At 46.7% G+C, this 15349-nt stretch overlaps 1 protein-coding gene across 1 annotated transcript in view; it reads right to left on the minus strand.

Moving 5' to 3' along the window:
• Window positions 1–15349, minus strand: part of SPMIP2 (sperm microtubule inner protein 2) — a 354778-nt gene that overhangs the window by 251253 nt on the left and 88176 nt on the right. The gene's annotated exons all lie outside the window — the stretch shown is intronic.

A 15349-nucleotide genomic window follows, 5' to 3' on the forward strand; every position in this document is an offset into this window, starting at 1 on the left:
AAGTAATCTAAATGCTATACTGAAGTTAAAAATATGGTATGTGTGAAGACTTTTAGGTAGAAAATCTTCCAGCTCAGGCATCAATATTAATTTATTAACCAATATGCCTCAGCAGTGCTCTCGACTGCAATAGACATTTAGGTATGTGTGGGGACATGGGGAAACATTTGGGGATTTACTAGGGACTAACATATCAACCACTGACGCAAAAAAAACAGTGAAGACAATTCCATCAAGCAATGTTGAAATTGCAGCTGCTGCTGTACTACACTAAGGGGCAACAGGCATTTGTTCCCGGTTTTTTTGTCACCCCGGCATTTTGATATTACAGAAAGAGCTACAGACGCTTGCACTGCTTCTTCTGTATGTAGTACAGATTGCACCAATGATACATGTGCACTGGCGCAATCACAAGCGGGTGTTTCCTCATTTACCTGGAGAATTCCCCCATGCAAACAGGAGAACACTTTCCTCTGCGTCCATGCTATATTTCAGATGTGGGCACAGAGGCAAAAGTGATGTCCAGGGGAGCACATTGATTTGGCGCACAGTCAGCTTGCCTCCTAAAGGTGCCCCTTGTAATGGAAGAAATGGCATATAAGTATATGTCTTCTTCTGCAGGCAGTTGTAGTTACTCACTGCATGCGCCTGCAGGAAGTTCTCTGCTCTTTTTCTTCTCGAAATTAATGACCTCAAACAAATCTGTCAGTCACCAACCAATTCCAAAGGAGCCACCCTTGACGCTATCATTACCAGCAAAGATCTAGCCCTCCTATCTAACATCATTCCCATTGATTGGTCCGACCATCACCTCATCCTGTTCTCCATAACCACCTCTGCCTCCACCCCTCCGTCCAAAACTATTAAACCCATGAAACTGATCAGAAATCTCAGTCATATCCCTCCTGACTTACTTGAATCCAAACTTCAGGCCCATCTTCTCGCAATCCCTCCCTCCCTTAACACGAATGAACTTACCGAACAATATAACAAAGCTGTCACTGCTACCCTTGACCTTCTAGCCCCTCTCAAACTCAAAAAAACTAAGAAATATCCCCTCCAAATCATGGTTTAATACAGACCTAAATAATGAAAGACGTAGACTCAGACTGACTGAAAGATTATGGAGACAGCACCCCTCTCCCTCTAACCTGGCCCGCCTCAGACTTGCTAGATCGTCCTACAAAAAACACATCTATAGACAAAAAACTTCCTACCTCAGGTCACAACTAGATCGAGCTCAGAATAGGCCAAGAGAACTATTCAACATTGTGCGCAGTCAAACTGCGTCCGCTCCCCCTGTCCCACTGGCTTCGACGACTAGATGTGAAGAAATAGCTCTCTTTTTTTCAGACAAAATTAAACTAATTGAGCAATCCTTCCTCTCTACTGCGATCCTACCACCAATCCGAACACCTCTACTGCCCATCATAACTCTGATCTCCCTCACCCCTCCTTGCCCCCCAATTTCATGGACTCCAATCATCCTAACTCTCTTACTAAAAAAAATGCCGCTTGGCTTAACTTCCAGCCAGTCACGGAAAGAGACGTCTTTAACATCATTTCCAAACTCAAGCCTTCCTCCCACACTAAAGACCCTCTCCCCTCCAAACTTGTCCAAAACCTCAAACATATCATCACCCCTACCTGGACCTCTATTATCAACAGCTCCCTTGCACCGGCTGTGTCCCCACTTCATTGCAACTAGGCCAAATCACCCCCATTATCAAAAATCCTTTGGCAGACCCAAACGACCTCAATAACCTTCGTCCCATCTCCAATCTTCCCCTTCTTTCTAAAGCCCTGGAAAAATGTGTTCTTCTCCAACTAGAGAGACACATTGAACACTTTAACTTACTAGACCCCTTCCAATCTGGCTTTAGGAAAGGATGCAGCACTGAAACCGCCATGCTAAACATTGTTGATGACATCCACCACTCACTTGACAATGGTGAATCTAGCCTTCTGATCCTCCTTGATCTCTCTGCAGCGTTTGATACTGTTAACCACTCTGCTCTACTCAATGTTCTTAGAGATCGATTCGGCCTGAATGGTACGACACACAAATGGGTCGTCTCATACCTACAACACCGTTCTCAACAAATCAAAATCCAAAATTGCCTATCTAACCCTCCCTCCATCTCCTTAGGAGTCCCGCAAGGATCCATCCTCTCTCCCTCTCTCTTTAACCTTTTCATGGAACCCCTCACACTCATTCTTAAACAAGCTGGGATCAACTACCATTTCTATGCCAATGACACCCAACTCTATTATAAGATTAAAACTCATGCTGACATCCTTCCCCTCAACAACACTCGCATCAAGATTCAAGCCTGGTTCCACATTAACCACCTCAAACTCAACCCTAAAAAAACTGAAATAATTATTTTCTCCCCTAAAAACAACCAGCTCCCCATTCAGAATTGGATCTCTGACCTTAATGCCCTCAACTGCTCCTTATCTTTGTCCTCCTCAGTCAAATCACTTGGGATCTCCCTTGATAACCTCCTTACACTCAAGACACACATCAATAATTCTGCCAAAGGAGCCCTCTTCACTCTGCGCCACCTTAAGAAAATCAAGCCCTTCATCCCTATCGATGGTTTCAAACTAGCAGTCCAATCCCTTGTTCTTTCTCGCATCGACTATGGCAATGCCATTCTCACCGGAATTCCCAAGATCTACCTAGCACCGCTCAAATCTGTGCTGTACCTTGCAGCTAGGCTTACCTCAGACTGCAAGCGATTTGACTACAACTCCCCTACCCTTAAAACCCTTAAATAGCTTCCCATTGAAGGTAGATCCACATACAAAACAGCCTGCATTACACACAAAATTCTCCATCAGAATACACCGACCTACCTCGCTAACAAACTCACAAATGCCGGTTGCTCTCATTCCTTGAGAAGCACAAACATCCTCCTTCTTATCCCCCCTTCTAAAAAACAAAACCACCCAGTCTCGATCCTTTTCCGGCAACGCTCCATGCATTTGGAATGCCCTTCCAACTGACCTTCGTTGCAACCCTTCCTACTCTAGCTTCAAAAAAGAACTCAAACTACATCTCCTCAATAAATATTGGGGACCATAATCCATGTCTGCTCTCTTCCACTGGCCACATCTGTCCGACCTCAGATGCATCCGCCCTCCCTTCTTTTCAGCCTTACTTCGCCCTTCCCCCTCGTCACTTCCATCTCCATGTTTACCACCTTCACTCTTCCCTGCACCCCCCTCCCCTTGTCCACCCTCTGCCCTCAGTTCTGCCCCTCCTGCTCTTCTTCCTTACAAACCCAATCTTACCACCAACCTCCCTATCCTCCTCTGCAATTTTCCGGCTATCTTTTCAATGTATGCCTGGTTATTTTTGATTTTCACATCTCCCACATTTCGGTGTTCTTATTTCCCATATTTATCATTTTGAAATTTGTCAGGCGGAGACTTATTATGTTGTTTATATCCATTGATGCTATGTATGACCCATGACTTACTGACCTTGTCTCAAAATGTAAAGCGCTCTGATACCCCTGGGTCCAGCCAGCGCTATATAAAACCTCTAAATAAGGAACTTCTGCTCCAGATTGGCACCTTGCCTCAAAACTCCAGCATGCAAGATAGAACATGTGTGGTACATGTTTCTCTGTTCAAGCAGCCAAACAATGGAATTCATTACTCTCAAACAGGAGAAACATGGATAACTACTTTTCTTAAGAAGACTACTCAAGAGTTGGCTCTTACCTTATGACCACCATTCTCAAAGCACAAATGTACAGCCTATACCTATGTATGTTAAACATATTGGGTTGATTCCAGTTCGGGAAATGAATCCGTACGACGATTCGTTTTCGAAGCCCTTTCCGTACGATTCGTACAAATCCGTCCGAATCGCGTAGTACGATCCGTAAAATAGAAATACGTTCAAATCCGTGCGAACTGTACGAAATACAAGGCTAAATCCGTAAGAATTAGACTCTCACAGTGGACCGTACAATTCGTAAACATGCCGTACGACTCGCCAAGTATGATCCGGACCGGGGAATGAGTACGCAATTCATACGGAACACGTCGCGAATAGGCAATTCGTACGGAGAGCCACACATTCACATATGCACTGTACCCCTAAACGCAAGGGGTGTACGCACCGTACACCTACGGCCTTGGGGGTACGAACTGTACCCCTACGTGCCGTACGCCAACATTCATGGGGTATACGCACCGGGCATACGCATCGTACCCCTGAAATCCAGGAGTGTATGCACCGTACCCCGACGCACCGTACTCCTGCTATCATGGGGTGTACGCACCGTACCCGGGGGTCCATTTCGTACGCATTTCGAGGAGAAATATGCTTTTACGGATGTTTTAAGCTCCCGTAGAAAAAGAGTTGTACGGAGTGTTGTCGATACGATTCGTACTTGCTGGGTCGGAAAATACAGCTTCGATCCGTACGGACGTCTTGTACTGCGCGTTTCAAATGCGATTCATACGGATCAGTGAGTTGTACGGTCTCCGGTACGATTCGTACGGAAAACTGCGTTGGGTACACATCGTACTAGGTCGTACGTACGGGAACGGTTCTCCATACGAATCGTACGGGAAAAAAGCTCCGTACGGCTATTCGGAGGGCATTTTCCCGAATCGGAATCGACCCCATAATGTGATTATATGTATATATTGGGATTTGTTGATTTCCTTGCACAAATATATATACTATATATAGTTTAAAAATATATAGATAGTCTTATAGGTCTGCTTAAAATGTTTATATATTATGGATAGAATATACATATATATTATTTGTGTTTAACATGTATATATGTCACTACATATTTCACATATAAGTTATTTGATAATATGCTTATGGGTCTCAGCTTTAATTATTTTGATAAGTTATATAGGTTATTGGATTAGATACTTACGGGTCTTTGTTTTAATGTATTTAATCGACCACAATGTGTAAACATGATCATAACAAGGGTGTCTATAAATACTTCAATTATTGAAATATTGGGGAAAATATAAAATAAAAATAAAAAATAAACACATATAAATAAATAAAAAAGTGCATACATTTCCCCCCAAACATTTATACAATTACATAAAAATGTGCTTTATGTATAGCAACACTTAGGGACCAATTCCGATCTCGGTCGGAAGGGCTCCGAATCGGGTTCGGGATTAGCGGGTTGGATTCATAGGCTGAATTTCCGTCCAGTTCATACACGGGTCCGGACAACGTAGTACGATGCTAACAAGCGCAAAATCTCCGGCCGAATCGTTTCAAGGTCCGAACCGCTCCGTACATCTCGGCTGTAAGCTAACCGTGGCGCGCAATGGAGGCGACTTTCGACCGAGCCAGTACGATGCGCGATTCGGACAGCTGGATCAAGTCGGAGCTTCCGGCTCTCAATAGCTCCCGGAGCTGAACTTTGGGGGTCCGATGCGGACCCCCTGTTACCCGCAGCCTTACGGCTTGGATACAGGGGGAGACCCATGGGTATCACCAACACAGGCATGTACGATGCGGATGGCACCGACGCGTACACACTGTAGGGGGCGCACTTGTCCGGAACGTACCCATTCAGTCAATGGGAGCCCATGTACCCATTGTACGACCGGCTCCCATTGACTTCAATGAGAGTCCGACCGAAACGAGTCCGACAGCATACGGCTGCATCGTACTCGCTCGGTTGGACTGCAGGAGTCCGGATCGGTCAGAAAACACCCCAGATCCGGCTCGGATGGAGTGATTTCCGACCCAGATCGGAATCGGCCCCTTAAAAGTCTGGGTGCAAGATATACGACTCGCAATTTGTGAGTCACAAATTGGTATGTACAACAGTGTCTGCGACACTGATTGCGATTCCCAATGGGGTCACAAATTGCATGCCTCATGCATATACATGGGGCACTCACAATTTGTGACCCCCTTGGCAATGTCTGGCCTTTCCACGTATGGTGGCCTGCTGGGCTCAGCAGACATCCATGTCTGGGACTGCTTTTCAATAAAACAGTTTTCTTTTAATGCATCCCGTTTTCCTTAAATGAAAACGGGATGCATTTAAAAAAAGAAAAATGAAACGTTTTCGTTTCATTATTTAAGGGCAGGTAGTGGTCCCTGGTACTGCCTGCCCTTACAAAACATTTTTAGAGCCAGTCACAAAGGGGGAAGGGGTGCCCTGGGGACCCCTTCCCATTTGAAAGTGGTTTACCACCCTTCTGTGAAGGGTGGTAAACTGCGACAGTTTGGCGACCGGAATTGCGGTTGCTAAACAGTCATACATGGCATTTGGGCCCGCTATTAGGAAGGGAAGGCCCCTTCCTAATAACGAGTCGCTAAACGCTATTTTGCGAGTCGCAAAATAGGGTTTGTACACGGCCAAAATGATTTTTGCATGCGCAAACGGGTGTAAGACACGTTTGCGCATGTAAATATTACATGTCTCTTACTGTAGAAATAAAGGGTGCACAGACAGAATATCGAATTTAAAATGTAGACAAACCAAAGACACCTCTTCGTGGGGGACTGGTCCAGACAAATGTCATCGATCGCTACACTCAGCCCAAAGTATCCCCCAGACTCTCCAGTCGTACCACAGAGGATGCCAAGGAGGACCCATCCGCTCCTGCTGATCTGTCCCTGCAGGACATCATGGGCGCCATCTCCAATATGAAGGAGACCATCGGTCAGCAATATGAGGTACTGGCCCGTAAAATCGACACGGTCGCCATCGATGTCACCTTGATCAGTGCTGATCTGTCCAAGACCAATGAGAAAGTGAAGTCATTGGATCTGAAGACTTCCAGCCTCACGACCGAGGTGTCGGAACTTCAGACAGAAGTTGGTAACTTGAAATCTGCCAATGACTTGATGTCCCATCGGCTGGAGGATTTTGAGAACAGGGCGCGACGCAACAACATTCGTGTCATAGGTGTGGCAAAAAATCCAGAGCCTCACTCGGTAGATCTCCTGGTCGAGGATCTTGTCCTGAACCATCTTTTTCCCTCTGGACTCAGCAAGTTTTTTGCAGTGGAGCGCGCACATCGTGTGCCGGATGGAAAGCTCAAGCCGGGCGCTCCTCCGCGGCCCATCATTACGAAACTCTTCCACTTCAGAGATCGAGATGCTATCCTGCAGGCTTCGAGAGTACATGGCCCGGTAAACTTTGGAAACTCCTCTGTCAACTTCTTCCCGGACTTTACTCAGCATGTCCAGAGACAAAGGATGGATTTCCAGGGGGTAAAACGACGTCTTCGGGACCTTGGTTTGAAATATGCAATGCTTTTCCCTACTAGGCTTCGAGTGGAGTATGAGGAGCGGACTTTCTTTTTTGATCGGCCTGACAGTGTAAGTGACTGGCTGGACACCCTACCTGGCCGAGGTGATCGGACGAAGCACCCTGGCGGTGCCGAAGGTGGTGAGCCTATGCAGAAGTGACTTTTCGGTCCCTGTCCTCTGAACATTGGACATTTCTCAGCTGGGTTCTATTTCTTTTCCTAGTGTGTTTCATTGCGGTCCACGTCTGGGTGGCGGGTGGCGACAGGCCTCTTTCCTCCTCCGGGGTCTTTTTGTAGAGTGGGGTTTCTAGGGCGACAGGCACACTGCATGTTGGGATGGCTTTTTGGTCTACTGCAGGGGTGCAGGGAGGGGGGAGTTGTAACGGGTATTGGTTGGGGGTGGGATGGGGTGTTCGGGTGTGTGTTTTTTCCTCTCAAGGCGACAAATTGGTCTTTTCCTTGCTTCAGGTGTCCGACTCTTGGTGGGGTGACCTATGCATTACTTGTGGGGATGGGGGGGTAGTGGGTTGAGGTTTGTATCATGGAACGTCAATGGATTGGGGGATCGTATCAAACGGGGTGTTGCAATATTTGCGTCGTTTGTCTACTGATGTTGTACTCTTGCAGGAAACGCATTTGGTGGGAAACGTGTGTCATGCTTTAAACAGGTGGGGTTACCGACTAGTTGCTCACTCGGGGTTTACCACTGGTTCCAGAGGGGTTGGTATTTTGATCCGGTCTTCTCTCCACATTGAGATAGATAACGTTATCCTTGATGACAGAGGGCGCTACGCCGCTATCACCGGTAGGTGGGAGGGTAGCACTCTTTCTTTGGTTACTGTATACATTCCCCCGGGTCTCCAGACCTCTACTTTCTCTGATGTTGGCCGGATGATGCTGGGCCTCCCTGACAGTCTCCTCCTTATGGGTGGGGATTTTAATTCTGTGCTTTCAGGCAGTGCGGATCGCCACCCCCCCCAGGGCACTTCCCACTTCCCAATCTTGGCTCGGGGGGTTCATAGACACTTTTGGCCTGGTGGACTGCTGGAGGTTAATGCACCCTACGCAATGTCAGTACACTTTTCACTCCGGGGCTCATGGGAGTCTATCCAGGCTTGATTATGTCCTGATGCCCGCGGTCCAGTCTTCCTACATCAGGGAGATCAGACATTTGACCCGAGGCATTTCTGATCATTCTCCTTTGTGGCTTAGTTTTGACACGGGGACGCGCGCCGCAGGGCGGATTGCCCCTATCAATCCATGGTATTTGCGCAACCCCAAGACCCGCACTAGCCTGATAAAGTCCCTAGATTCCTACTTCCTGGAAAATGAGGGGTCTGTCTCATCCTCTGTGTCCCTGTGGGAGGCATTCGTGTCAGGCCCTATCCTTAATAGCTGAGACCAAGAAGGCCCGAAATATGGAGGTTGAGAGTCTGGAGGCAGAACTACTTGAGATGGAGGCCGACCTGGAATTAGGCGTCACCCGGGAGAAACTCGACGCCCTTAGTTTGAAGCAGTTTGATTATAAATCCCATGTAACGGATGCCGCCAAGACAATGTTCAGGGAACAGCAGGGTAGATTGTACGATGTTGGTGATAAGGCGGGCAAATTGATCGCATGGCTTGATAGAAAGGAAAGAGCGAATCGTGTGGTTCCCGTGATACAGACTTTGGATTGTGTGTGCCTGACTGACCCTGGCAAGATTGTGGAATGCTTTGACGATTATTTTCGTGTGGTTTACTCCCCGGTGTCCGACAGAGATGAAGATGACTCTCGTTTGCTGCTGAGGGACATTGCTTTGCCTTGTCTGTCCGAGGAGGACCGAGAGCGCATGGAGGCCCCGTTGTCGGTTGATGAGATTGCTACCGCAATCCGTTCCCTCCGTTCTGGGAAGGCATGGGCCCTAATGGCCTCCCTGTCGAACTGTATAAACTGCGCCCGTACAAAAGTTGCGCCCTACCTTTGCGCAATGTTCAGGGAGTCACGTGAGCTCGGCGCCCTCCCTTATGATCAGCGTTTGGCTACTATAGTTGTGATTCCCAAGAAGGGCAAGCCTCGTGATCGCTGTGCGTCGTATCGGCCTATTTCCCTACTGAATGCCGAGCCTAAGATCCTTGCTAAGGTCCTTGCCAATCGTTTAATCACTGTAATTTGTGACCTGATCCACCCGGATCAATCCGGTTTTATTCTGCACCGAAACACTGCTCTTAACTTGCGGCGCCTACACAGTGTTCTCGCTAGGGCGGAGTCTCTATCGGAGCCGGCCATCTTGGCTTCCTTGGACGCCACGATGGCCTTTGATACGATTGAATGGCCATATCTTTGGGCCACTCTGGCGAAGTTTGGTTTCGGTGCGGACTTTATTAGTTGGGTTAGACTTTTGTATTCGGATCCGTTAGCTCAGGTCGTCGTCAATGGCAGAGTGTCCCGGTCCTTTGCTCTCGGGAGGGGTACGCGGCAGGGATGCCCGCTGTCCCCCTTGCTTTTTGCTCTTGCTCTCGAACCGCTCGCAGCCTGGCTCCGTTGGGAGCCGTCGATAAAGGGCATCCAGTGGTCCTCCGATTTTGAAGATCATGTTTCGTTGTACGCCGACGATATCCTTTTATACCTTACCTCCCCTCGTAAATCCCTCAACGTCCTGTTCGATGTTCTCACTTCTTTTGGCAAGAACTCTGGCCTGATTATCAATTGGTCCAAATCATGTGTGTATGTCATCTCGGGCGGTCTTCCCCCCTTACCGAGTAGGTTTCCCATTCAAATCTCGCAATCTAGCTTCAAGTACTTGGGAGTTTATATATCGTTGGACCCGGTTGCCCGCAACGAGCACAATCTCCTCCCTCCTCTCCGTCGATTGAGGGTGGACGTGGCTCGGTGGCGTAAACTGCCGTTGTCGCCACTTGGTCGAGCGGCGCTCTTTAAAATGATGTCTCTGCCTCGCTTTCTCTATGCGCTTCAAAATTCTTTTGACGCTATTCCGGCGGCGTACTTTCGGGAAGTGGAAGGTTTGCAGAGGAGGCTCGTTTGGGACGGTCGTGCTCGCATCGCTCTTGCAAAGCTCACTCTCCCCTGGTATGACGGGGGCATCGCGCTCCCGGACATCAGGAGGTATTACTGGGCCTCTCAGTTGTCCGCCATCAATCATGCCACGTATGTACCCGGTCCGGCTCCTGCATTCGAGATGGACAAACATCAGTTGCCCGGTGGTAACTTCAATAGAGTACTATACTCTCGGACCGCGGGGAGAAACCTCACGGGACCCACTAAGATTGCGGTGAGTGTGTGGAAAGATGCAAATGCGGCTATGGGATGGAATGATCGATTGACGCAAGCAACCCCATCGTATGTATCGGAACAACTGGGATGCCTCTGGACAACGAAAGGTTTTGAGAACTTGGGACATGATTGGTATTAGCAGAGTGGGTGATCTTTGGGTGAAAGGCGCGGTGAAGGCCTTTGCGATGCTTCAAAGTGAGTACGAGTTGGGGAATCGTGAGTTCTTCAGATATGTGCAGGTACGCCACGCTTTGCGGTCTGTCATTGCAGCTGGTGATTCGGTTCCTGAATCATCCCCACTCGAGGACCGTATACTTGATGGTCATCTGCCCGATAGTACAATCTCCTTGATCTATAAGAAACTAATCAACAATCGGGCAGACCTTCTAGTACGTCTCAGAGAGGTATGGTTCGGAGACGGGTTGGAGTTGGACGACGAGGACTGGCCTTATCATCCCCAAAAGAAGTCGCGGTTCCGGCCCGTCTCCGTCTCGTCCAGCTCAAGATTCTCCATCGTGTACATGTTACGGGTCCTCGTTTGGTTGCGATGGGTTTTTCCTTGGATGGGTCGTGTAGGCGTGGATGTGGTATGAGTGCTACCTTTCTCCACATCCTCTGGGAGTGTCGGCAGGTAGTGGCGTATTGGCAGCTGGTGCATGCGGTCATGGAGAGTGTTACCGGGGTTGCTCTGCTGCCTGAGGCTCGTAGATGTGTGTTGAATGTGTGGGAGCTGAATGATTACAACATTGCTCAGGCCCGGTGGGCGGCACTGGGAAACATGATTGCGAAAAGAGATATTGCGCAGCTGTGGGGTTCCCCACGGCCTCCCACCGTGTCGGCGTGGAAGGAGAATATGGACTGGTGCATGTTTAGAGAAAAGATGGTATATCTGGCTAGGGGCAAGCCTAGGGCGTGGAGTAAAATCTGGGGTCAGTGGAACGCTTACTGAGGGAACATTTGCACACCCCCCTTTGAAGACACTTTGGACATTCCACCTTCCCCCTGATCCGGAGGTTCCTGGAACGATTTATTCCTTTTCTCCTATTGTCTGACTTCCCCACTGCCTCCCCCCCCCCGATTAGCTTTCATGCCCTCCTGATTCGTTATTTGGTACTGTGGGTCCCCCCCTTGGAGCCTGACATTGTCCGTAACGTCTTTCGCCTTGAGTCTTTTTCTTTGTTTTCTTTCTCATTTTCCTTTTTTTTTTTTTTTAAATTAAAAATTACTATATCCTGCTTATATCCTGTGTTGCCGAAAAGGTATCCTGTGTTAAGTTTGACCGCGAAAGAGCGGTTGCTGCTTTGTGAATTACATAATTGCCTCACATGTTCTAGCGGCCGGCCCTTGTGGTTGTAGGCCTGTACCTGTAATGCTATTTTTGCACAATAAAGTTTTTTTCAAAAAAATAAAAAATAAAAGTCGACAAACACAAATATCGAGTTTTGAATATTGTGTTACAGAAAAATCGACAGGAAGAATATCGTGGTCAAGAATATTGACTTGCAGGTAAGAAATATCATTTTTGTAAATTTTGAAGTAGTTAATATTGTTTGCGAAAATATAGTCGTTTAAAATATCGATGTTTTAATTACTTTATTTTAGTTTGTATTTTAAAAGTATGTGTTCTATTTTTTTGATTTTGTTTTATTTTTTAATACATGTGTTTTTAAGTTCTGTATAGAGTAGTGGGTTTATAGGGGAATAGGGCGGAAGTAATTTAATTATAATAAATTAATGATTATTTTGTATGTATTAGTATTTATTTAATGTCTTTTTTATAGTGTTAATTGTGGGAATGAATTTATTATTAATTATTTATTAATTGGTTGGTAATTATTTTTAATTAATTAACTGTCAATTATGTTAATTGTGTCATTTTGTAGGAGTTGGTTATGGGTTTATAGGGGAATAGGGTGGGAAGTAATTTAATTATAATAAGTTAGTTATAATTTTTGATATATTACTGTTTATTTAATTTAGATTTTATAGTGTTAATTTTGGGAATTAATTAATTATTAATTGGCTGCTAATTAGTATTAATTAATTAATTGGCAGGTATGTTAATTGTGTCATTTTTTGGGAGCCGGTTGTGGGTTTATAGGGGAATAGGGTGGGAAGTAATTTAATTATAATAAATGTATTCATATTTTGTATTTATTATTATTTATTTAATTTATATTTTATACTGTTAATTGTGGTAGTTATTTTATTATTAAATATGTAGTAATTGACTGTTAATTATTATTAATTAATTAATTTGCAATTAATTATGTTAATAGGGTGGGAAGTAATGTATTTATTTTTAATTAACAATTGTTAATTAATGCTATTTAAATAATTAAAATTTAAATATGGCAATTGTATAATACATTTTTGATGTAAGTCATGGGGTTTATAGTGGTAAAGGGTGAGAAGTAAATTCTTTTACATTATTTAATAAGTTGTTGCTAATTGATATTAATTTAGTAATGTAAAATCAGTTATGGAAATTGTTGTTTTTTTAAGTGTGGGTTGTGGTGTTTATTGGGGTAGAGTGTGGAAAGTAATTTATGTTTAATTAAAAATTAGTTGATTATAAATATTAATGTATAAATTGATACATTTTTATGGTAAGTGTTTATTGTTATTTTGTGTGTGTGTGTTTTTGGTTTTATAGAGGTATCGTTTGGGGAGTAAATTACCTTGTATTTATCTTCATTTTTTAAAATTACTAATATCTGTTTGATTGCTAATTAATTATGTTAATTATGGAGGTACATTTAAAAAAAAGTAAATGTGGGTTGTGAATTGTGTGGTGTTATATAGGTAAGAAATAACAAATATTACATTTATGTAATAATTAATGTTTTGTTTATAAACATTTTCTATTAACCCCTTCGCTGCGGCGGCTATTCCGCCGCAGCGCTAAGGGGACGGGGGTGCCGCGCGGCGCGCCCATGCTGGTGACGGAACTGCTCCGTCACCAGCCGCGGTCGCGCTGTGCTCATGACGGAGCGGTTCCGTCACGGCCCTGCCCACTTAATGGAACGCTCAGCGCAGGCACGGAATCCGCGCAGGCGTGCCGAGCGGGCCGTGACGGAACTGCTCCGTCATCAGCACAGCGCGACCGCGGCTGGTGACGGAGGGGTTCCGTCACCAGCAGGGGAGGGGTTAAAAATTTTTTTTTGTTTTTAAATGATTTTTGATTTTTTAAAAATATTCTTTCTAGGCATTTGTTAGATTGTTTTAACCCCTTAAGTGCTGCGTCGGTGCGTTGGCCGACGGCAGCACTACCTCCCCAGTGCTGCGCACGTCCATTGAACGTTCATTCAGCACTAGTTCCAATGGACAGCGCAGCACTGGGGAGGTTTGTTTACGAGCATCTATGAGGTTAACATTCTAATCTGTTTCTATCTTTTGTAATATTTAAAACTTTTATATATGTTTTTGAAAAATCTTTTGTATTGTTGTTGATTTTTTTTATTTTTTTTATTTTGAAATGACTCCAGTGGAAATATTAACTTTTACCCCTCCGCTATCCAACATTTTCCCTATTGTTGCATACACTGGAGTGGGAATATTAATTTTTACCCCTCCACTATCCAACACTTTCCTCACTGCTGCACTCCCTCCTCACACAAGGACTGCAAGGTGCCTTGTGTGGGCTACCTTTCCCGAGTATCACCAGCAGGAGCGGAGTTGTTTTGATGAGCAGGATATAGGTTTCTTTCTTGCACTCTGCCCCTAACTCATCATCATTACCATTCTGCTCATCAAAACACCTTTGCCCCTCCCGGTGATACTCGTGAGTCGTAGCCCACGTAAGTCACCTTGCGGTCCATGTGTGAGGAGGGAACCCTATGATGAAGCATGTCACTTTCGGGTGAGTGAAGTTTCTTGTTCTAAGAGCTAATTTTCACATGTACCAAACGTACAAATAGTATGTAAGACAGCCCTTTTGGGAGCAGAATGTTTCTGGTAGTAAAAAATGCTCCTTTGGGGGGCGTGGCCAAGATGGCGGCGGAGTAGGACGCCTTTCCGTGCCGCTCCGGCGCTGATCCAGCAAAGCATCTAAAAGCACGAACTTGGGGGAGCTCACACGCCCCAAAAGCGGCGGGGAAGACCGCCTGACGGAGCGGGAGGCTTTGGTGGGGTCGCCGAGGCGGTGTGACCCCGGGAGCGCCTCTGAGATCGAACGCACCCCGCGGCCTGTGAGACCCCGGGCTCTCCGGACATCGAGGCCCGGCACGGTCGAAGGGCGGGGCCCTAGATCCGCCCTGCAGTCGTTGGGGTAGACGGAAGGCTGGAAGAAGCTGCACTTGGGCGACGGGTGTCCTGACGGTGGGACCCAGACCGTACCCCCCTGCCCCTGGGGGAGGTGAAGCGCCGGCCCCCTGGCACTGCTGTGGCACCCAGACGAGCAGCAACATTCTACAATCTGCACCGCCCGCCATTGCCTTCGCGGGGCCAGGCTCGGCTAGCATCTGCCGCCTGATCGGAATCTCGAGGCCCGCCATTACACTTGTCCACGAGGCGCCGGGCCTGGGCGCGGAGTAAGGCCGTGACTACTGCGAGGCAAAGGTGTGGTTCTCCCGCTGGCTGGTGGCGCAACACGTGTTGGGTGGAGGCCCGGAGGGCACAGGCATACAGACACCGGCTCTCGGGCTTTCCCGTCTTGGGCACCGGAGGGTCCCACGGATCGAGTAGCTGTGTGCGGGGGGCTGGACATACTTGGTGACACCCGTGGACGCCCTCCCGAGCACTTGGACTGCCTGAGGGCCCCGCTACTTTCAACAGCCACGTGGCGCCGGCTCAGGGCGC

The sequence above is a fragment of the Lissotriton vulgaris genome, chromosome 3_1, assembly GCF_964263255.1.
Source record: "Lissotriton vulgaris chromosome 3_1, aLisVul1.2, whole genome shotgun sequence".
Taxonomy (NCBI): Eukaryota; Metazoa; Chordata; class Amphibia; order Caudata; family Salamandridae; genus Lissotriton; species Lissotriton vulgaris.